The sequence below is a fragment of the Somniosus microcephalus genome, unplaced genomic scaffold, assembly GCF_052327205.1.
Source record: "Somniosus microcephalus isolate GS21.2 unplaced genomic scaffold, FLI_Smic_1.0 unresolved_chr3, whole genome shotgun sequence".
In the NCBI taxonomy this organism is placed as follows: Eukaryota; Metazoa; Chordata; class Chondrichthyes; order Squaliformes; family Somniosidae; genus Somniosus; species Somniosus microcephalus.
The window spans coordinates 16732924-16741571 of NW_028225181.1; positions in this window are offsets into that span (position 1 = coordinate 16732924).

Genomic DNA, 8648 nt, shown 5'->3' on the forward strand with positions numbered 1-8648 from the left:
AGGCGATCCACTTTGGCAGGAAAAATAAAAAAACTAATTATTATTTAAATGGAGAGTTTACAAAATGCTACAGTTCAGAGGGACCTGTTTGCCCTTGTGCATGAAGCACAAAAAACTAAGCATGCAGGTACAGCAAGGAGTCAAAAATGCAAATGGAATGTTGGCCTTTATTGCAAAGGTGTTGGAGATAAAAAGCAGGGCAGTCCTGCTACAACTGTATAGGGAATTGGTGAGGCCACAACTTGAGTACTGTGTGCAGTTTTGGTCGCATTATCTGAGGAAGGATGATCTTGCCATGGAGGGAGTGCAGCGAAGATTCACCAGGCTGAATAATGGGATGGCAGGAATGACGTTTGAGGAGAGATTGGGTCAATTGGGCTTATACTCGCTGGAGTTTAGAAGAATGCGAGGAGATATCAGTGAAACTTATAAAATTCTACCAGGACTGGACAGACTAGATGCAGGACGGATGTTCCCGATGGCGGGGGAGTCCAGTACCAGGGGTCACAGTCTAAAGTTAAGGGGTTAGCCATTTAGGACAGAGATGTGGAGGAATTTCTTCACCCAGAGAGTGGTGAACCTGTGGAATTCACTACCACAGAAGGCAGTTGAGGCCAATTCAGGAAATATATTCAAGAAGGAGTTAGATATATTTATTAAGGCTAAAGGGATCAGGGGATAAGGGGAGAAGGCTGGGGCAGGGTACAGAGTTTGGATGATCAGCCATGATCTCACTGAATGGCGGAGCAGGCTCGTGGGGCCGAATGGCCTATTCCTGCTGCTGTCTTCTATGTTTCTATGTTTCTATGTTTAATACAAGTAACGGCATGTGTGCGCACCCCCTGCAGGTCTAAATTGCGCGGTGTACATTAGCCGGTCTGCAGTATAAGTAAAGGCAGCGTGCCCCTCCTGCTGATCGAACGTGCATGGTGCATGTTAGCAGGTCTGTCGTAAAAGTAACGGCAAGAGAGCGCCTCCTGCTGGTCTAAGTTGCGCGGTGCATGTTAACAGGACTGCATTATAAGCTTACGGTGATTGTGCGCCCCCTGCTGGTCTAAGGTGCGCAGTGCATATTAACAGGACTGCATTATAAGTAGCGGCGAGTTTGCGCCCACTGCTGGTCAAATGCGCACAGTGCACGTTAGCCGGTCTGCAGTAAAAGTAATGGCGAGTGTGCGCCCACTGCTGGTCTAAGGTGCCCGGTGCATGTTAGCAGGTCTGCAGTATAGGTAACGGCAAGAGTGCGCCTCCTGCTGATCTGAGGTACCCGGTGCATGTTAGCAGGTCTGCAGTAAGGTAATGGAGAGTGCGCGCCCCCTGCTGGTCTAATGCTCACAGTGTACGTTAGCGGGTCCGCAGTAAAAGTAACCACAAATGTGCGCTCCCTGCTGGTCTAATGCGCACATTGCACGTTAGCCGGTCCGCAGTAAAAGTAACCACGAATGTGCGCCCCTGCTGGTCTAAGGTGCCCGGTGCACGTTAGCCGGTCTGCAGGATAAGTGCGAATGCAAGAGCGCCCTCTGGTGGTTTAATGCAGAAAGTGCGATACCTTCAACCGTTAACGTGCTTGTGTTTGATAGTTATTTATTTATTTTTTAATAAAGTGTTTATGAAGACATTAAGTTCCTGAAACTGAAATAATTCAACTCAGAGGGACAAAATGAGCAATTCTTACAGCAGATAATTTATTCTATGGGCAGAATGAATGTCTAACGGGGTTACCGAGTGATGGTGAAAACGTTATTAACTTTTCTGCTATTCAGCCGAATTGTGATGAAATTTGAGGTTTTTGTCAATTTAAAGACTGTATTTTAAGGGGTTCAGTAAAAATGCTGAGTGTTTATGACAGCAGGGTCCTGTGTGAGGAGCTGGTGAGTTTAATAGGGTCAGCACTGAATGCTGGAATTCTCTGACAGTCTCTGTCTCTCTGAATTCTGCGGGTGGTCTGGGCGGGGCAGGGTTGATTGAGGGCTGAAGGCTGTTTCTGGTTCAGTAAATGTAGAATGTTCCTTCCAAATGTGTTTTGATTGTCAGCTGCAAACGACTTCTTTGTCTCAGGTCACATTAAGTGATTCATTCTTTGATCATTCCGTGTCTGATTTAAAGGTGTTTCCTGTCAGTGACGGAACATTCTGAAGCTGCTTGACACGGGTTTACTGTCATTCTCGATCATTCTCTGCCTTCTTAAAATGGGTTAGCTCTCAGTCCCGGATCATCCCGTGCCTGTTGAAAATTGGTGTGCTCTGAGTCACGGAACACAAACATGCTGTGAGGAGGATGTCGTGAAACTCCAGTACGATTTGGACATGTTGGGTGACTGGGCAGAAACATGGCAAATGCAATATAACGTGGATAAATGTGAGGTTATCCACTTTGGTGGTAAAAACAGGAAGGCAGATTATTATTTAAATGGCAATAGATTGGGAGAAGTGGGAGTGCAAAGAGACCTGGGTGTTCTTGTGCACCAGTCGCTGAAGGTAAGCATGCAGGTGCAGCAGGCGGTTAAGAAGGCAAACGGTATGTTGGCCTTCCTAGCAAGAGGGTTCGAGTACAAGAACAAGGATGTCTTGCTGCAGTTGTACAGGGCCTTGGTGAGACCACACCTTGAGTATTGTGTGCAGTTTTGGTCGCCTTACCTGATGAGGGTTCTTGCCATGGAAGAAGTGCAGCGAAGATTCACCAGGCTGATACCTGGGATGGCAGGAATGACGTATGAGGAGAGATTGTGTCGATTGGGCTTATACTCACTGGAGTTTAGATGATTGAGAGGGGATCTCATCGAAACCTATAATATTCTGTCAGGCCTGGACAGACCCGATGCAGGAAGGATGTTTCTGATGGCCGGGGAGTCCAGATCCAGGGGGCATATTCTAACGATAAGGGGTAAGCCATTTAGGACTGAAATGAGGAGGAATTTATTCACCCAGAGAGTGGTGAACCTGTGGAATTCTCTTCCAGAGAAGGCATTGTAGGCCAGTTCATTAAGTATATTCAAGAAAGAGTTGGATATATTTCTTAAGGCTAAAGGTATCAAGGGATATGGTGAGAAGGCAGGGACAGGGTACTGAATTTGGATAAACAGCCGTGGTCTCATTGAATGGCGGAGCAAGCTCGAAGGGCCGAATGGCCTACTCCTGCTCCTATCTTCTATGTTTCTATGTTTCTATAATAAATAGAATCAGGAGTAGACGACATGCTCCGTGCAGCCTGCACCGACATTCAATAAGATTATGGCTGAACTTATACATCAATGCCACTTTCCCGCCCTATCGCACTATCCCATGCTTCCCTTAGTTCCCTAAAATCTATCGATGTCAGTCTTGAATATACTCATTGACTGAACATCCTCAGCCCTCTCTGTTTGAGAATTCTAACGGTTCAAAACCCTCTGGGTGAAAAGATTTCTCCCCATCTCAGTCCTAAATGGCCGAACGCTTATCCTGAGACTCTGCCCCCTAGTTCTTAACTCTCCAATCAGGGCAAACAGCCGCTCAGCATCTACGCTGTCAAGCCCTTTAAGAATTATACACATTTCAATGAGGTCATCTCTCATTCTTCTAAACTCCAGCCCTCTCTTCACATAAATCAATCTAGTGAACATTCATTCCACCCCCTCCAAGGCAACTATATCCTTCCTTCGGTAAGGTTAACAAAAAGTGTACATAGGACTCCAGATGTGTTCTCAGCAAAGCCCTAAATAATTGCAGCAAGGCATCCTTACTCTCATACTGCAACCCCCTTGTTCTAAAGGCTAAAATCCCATTTACGTTCCTAATTGCTTGCTGTACCTAAATGTTAACGTACTGTGATTCGTTTAGAAGGACATCCAAGTACCTTTGAATCTGAAAACTCTCGACATTCTCACCATTAAAAAAAGTCTTCTGTATTTCCAATCTTCATAGCAAAGTGGATAACTTCACACTTCCCCACATTATACTTCATCTGACAACTTCTTGACCACTCACTTAACCAGTCTATATTCCCTTGCAGCCTATTTGCGTTCTCCTCGCAGCATCCTTGCCCACTTAACTAATGTACACCCTTATTTAAGAAGGGAAGTAGACAAAAAGCTGGAAACTATAGACCAGTTAGCCTAACATCTGTGGTTGGAAAAATGTTGGAGTCCATTATTAAGGAAACAGTAACAATGCATTTCGATAAGCATAATTAAATAGGACAGAGTCAGCACGGTTTTATGAAGGGGAAGTCATGTTTGACAAATTTGCTCGAATTCTTTGAGGATGTAACATACAGTGTGGATAAAGGGGAACCAGTGGAAGTCGTGTATTTGGACTTCGAAAAGGCATTTGACAAGGTTCCACACAAAAGATTACCAATCAAGATAAGAAATCACGGGTTTGGAGGTAATATACTGGCATGGGTGGAAGATTGGCTATCTAACAGAAAACAAAGTGTTGGGATAAATGATTCATTCTCGGGCTGGCAATCAGTAACAAGTGGTGTTCTGCAGGGGTCAGTGCTGGGACCCCAACTCTTTACAATATATATTAACGATTTGGAGGACGGGACCGAGTGCAACATATCCAAGTTTGCCGACGATACAAAGATGGGAGGGAAAGCAGTGAGTGAGGAGGACATAAAAAACCTGCAAAAGGAAATAGACAGGCTAAGTGAGTGGGCAGAGATTTGGCAGATGCAATATAATGTTGGAAAGTGTGAGGTAATGCACTTTGGCAGAAAAAATCAAAGAGCAAGTTCTTATCCAAATGGAGAGAAACTGCAAAGTGCTACAGCAGAAAGGGATCTGGGGGTCCTGGTGCATGAAACACAAAAAGTTATTATGCAGGTGCAGCAGGTGAGCAGGAAGGCCAATGGAATCTTGGCTTTTATTGCAAGGGGGTGGAGTATAAAAACAGGGAAGTCTTGCTGCAGTTATACAGGGTATTGGTGAGGCCACACCTGGAATACTGCGTTCCGTTTTGGTTTCCATATTTAAGAAAAAATATACTTGCTCTCGAGGCGGTTCAGAGAAGGTTCGCTCGGTTGATTCCAGAGATGAGGGGGTTGACATATGAGGAAAGGTTGAGTCGGTTGCGACTTTACTCATTGGAGTTCTGAAGAATGAGAAGAAATCTTATCAAAACGTATAAGATTGTGAGGGGGCTTGATCGGGTGGATGCGGTGAGGATGTTTCCACTGATAAGTGAGATTAGAACTAGGGGGCATAATCTAAGTATAAGGAGCTGCCCTTTCAAAACTGAGATGAGGAGAAACTTCCTCACTCAGAGGGTAGTAAATCTATGGAATTTGCTACCCGAAAGAGCTGTGGAAGCTGCAAAATTAAATAAATTTAAAATGGAGATAGACAGTTTCCTAGCAGATAAGGGAATTAGGGGTTATGGGGGGATGGCAGGGAAGTGGACGTGAGTCTAGATTCGGATCAGCCATGATCCTATTGAATGGTGGAGCAGGCCCGATGGGCCGTATGGCCTACTCCTGCTCCTATTCTTATGTTCTTATGTACCATCAGCAATCTTGTAAATATTACACTCCGCCCCTCATCTAATCATTGATATAGATTGTAAGTGGCGTAGGGTCAAGCACTGAACTTTCAGCACTCCACCAGTCAAAGCCTGCCATTGCAAAAATCACCCGTTTATTCCTGCTCTCTGCTTTCCGTCCGTTAACCAATCCTAATAATAATAATAATAATCAACTTTATTGTCATTGTTAGTGCACAAGTGAATTACAATGAAATGTAGGCTTGTGGCTCCTGAGAATGTACATTTAGAATAAGACATTTAATCATTCAACATTCAACTGCCTTGTAATACATTAACATAAACATAATAAAGTGCATTGGCAGATGTGCAGGCTTTAGAGTTTATTTGTGGAGTTCAGTAGGATGACAGCCCTGGGAAAGAAGCTGTTCCTAAATCTGGTCGTTCGGGTGCGAATGCATCTGTAGCGTCTCCCAGATGGCAGGAGGGGGAACAGACTGTGGCTGTGGTGGGTAGGGTCTTTGATGATGGTCCGTGACCTCCGTAAACAGCGTTTCTGGTATATGTGCTATATGGTCGGTAGCTGGGTACCGGTAATGCGTTGGGCAGTTTTGACTACCCGCTGCAGGGCTTTCCGGTCATAATAGCTACAGCTGCCATACCATACTGTGATACAGTTCGTCAGGATGCTCTCTATTGTGCAGCGGTAAATGTTAGAGAGGTTCAGGGGTGACAGGTTACATCCCTTCAGCCTCCTTAGGAAATATAGGCGCTGCTGGGCCTTCTTCACCAGAGAGGAGGTATTGAGGGACCAGGAGAGGTCTTCCGTGAAGTGGACTCCGAGGATCTTAAAGCTGTCCACCCTTTCCACCATAGCCCCATGGATGTGGATGGGGGTGTTACTTCCGTCTTTAGACTTCCTGAAGTCCACAATGATTTATTTGGTTTTCTTGATGTTGAGGGCCAGGTTGTTATCGGCGCACCACTTCATGAGATGCTGGACCTCCTCCCTGTAGGCTGACTCATCGTTGTTGGTGATCTGGCCTACCACTGTGGTATCATCCGCAAACTTGATGATGGTGTTGGAACCATGAACAGCCACACAGTCGTGGTTGAAGAGGGAGTAGAGGAGAGGGCTCAGCACAGATCCTTGTGGGGCCCCCATGTTCAGTGTCGGGGGGGGGAAGTTTGGTTACCTAATTTGACAGACTGGGGTCTGTTTGTTAGGAAGTCCAGGGTCCAGTTGCAGAGGGAAGTGTTCAGGCTTAGAGTGTGGAGTTTGGAGACCAGCTTGTTGGGGACGATAGTGTTGAATGCTGAGCTGTAGTCTATGAACAGCATTCTGATGTAGGTCTCTTTACTGTCTAAGTGCTTCAGTGCAGAATGTAGAGCAGTTGTGATTGCATCCTCCATTGATCTGTTTGCACGATAGGCAAACTGGTGTTGGTCAAGAGAGGCGGGAACACTGGCTTTGATGTGAGCCAGGACCAGTCTCTCGAAACACTTCATTATGATGGGTGTGAGTGCGACAGGTCGATAGTCGTTCAGACACGTCACAGCCGTTTGCTTTGGCACAGGAATAATGGTAGCGGTCTTGAAGCATGTAGGGACTGCTGCCTCGGCCAATGACAGATTGAAGATGGCGGTGAAGCCATCAGGCAGCTGATCAGCACAATCCTTGAGTAGCCGTCCAGGGATCCTATCAGGTCCAGCAGCCTTACGTGTGTTCACTCCGCGTAGAACACCCCTTACGTCGGAGGTCGACAGAGTGAGCACCTGGTCTTCCAGAGGTGGCAAGGCTTTGGTATCCAGCTCCCTGTTGTCTCTGTCAAAGCGAGCGTAGAAGTTGTTAAGCTCCTCCGGAAGGGAGGCATCGCTGACCGGGGTGCTGGTGTTTTTACTCTTGTAGTCAGTGATTGACTGGATGCCAAGCCACATGCGCCGGGGGTCCGAGTTGTTGTCGAAATGATCCTCTATCCGCAGTGTCTGTTTCCTTTTGGCAGTCCTGATACCCTTTTTTAGGTTGGTCCTAGCTGCACTGTAAGCCGCGGCGTCTCCAGATTTAAATGCTGCGTTGCGTGCTTTCAACAGCGAGCGGACATCCCTGTTCGTTCAGGGTTTCTGGTTGGGGTATGTCCCGATATTTTTGTGGGTCGTGACAACCTCGATGCAACTGTTAATGTAGAGTAGCACTGTGGATGCGTATTCCTCGATGTCATTATGGGCAAACATGCTCCAATCAGTGCGTTCGAAGCAATCCTGAAGCTCCGAGACTGCCCCCTCTGGCCATACTTTCACTGATCTCACTGATGATTTCACTCTTTTGATGAGTGGTTTGTATGCCGGGGCTGGAAACAGGGAGAGGTGGTCAGACTTCCCAAGGTGGGGGCAGGGAATGGCCTTATAAGCATCTACAATGCTCGTGTAGACTTGATCCAGTGTGTTCTCCCCTCTTGTGGGGCAGGAAATCCACGCTACCATATTACCCCCAATCCAATGAGCACTGATCTTGTGTAACAACTTGTTGAGTGGCACCTTATTGAACGCCTTCTGAAAATCCAAAAACACTACATCAACTGGTTCCCCCTTGTCTACCCTGATAGGTGAACCCTCAACCAATTCTGATTGCTTTGTGAAACACGACTCCTCTTTCATAAAACAGTGTTGGTTCCGCCTAATTTTTTCTGATTTTCCAAGTGCCCTCCTGCCACATCCTTAATAATGGATTCCAGCATTCTACCTACTACTGATGTCAGGCTACCTGGCCTAATGTTCTCTTTTTTCTCTCTCCCTCCTTTCTTGAACAGCGGGATAACATTTGACACCTTTCAGTCCACGGGGACTGTTCTAGAATCTAGGGGATTCTGGAAGATCAAAACCAAAACAAATCTCTGCAGCCACCTGGTTTAAAACAAAAGGATTTAGGCCAGCAAGTCCCGGGCATTTTTCGGCTTTTTGTCCCTTTAGTTTCTCCAGGACTTTTACTTCACTAATATTAATTACATTAAGTTCCTCGATCTAATTAAACTCTTGGTTCCACATAACTTGAGCTATGTTCTTTGTGTCTTCTACTGCAATGACAGATACAATAGTTTTGATCCACGTCATGCCATTTCTTATTCCACATTTTAATTGATCCTGTCTCTTTCTCTAATGGATACACCTTTAATTTCACTTATCTCTTCC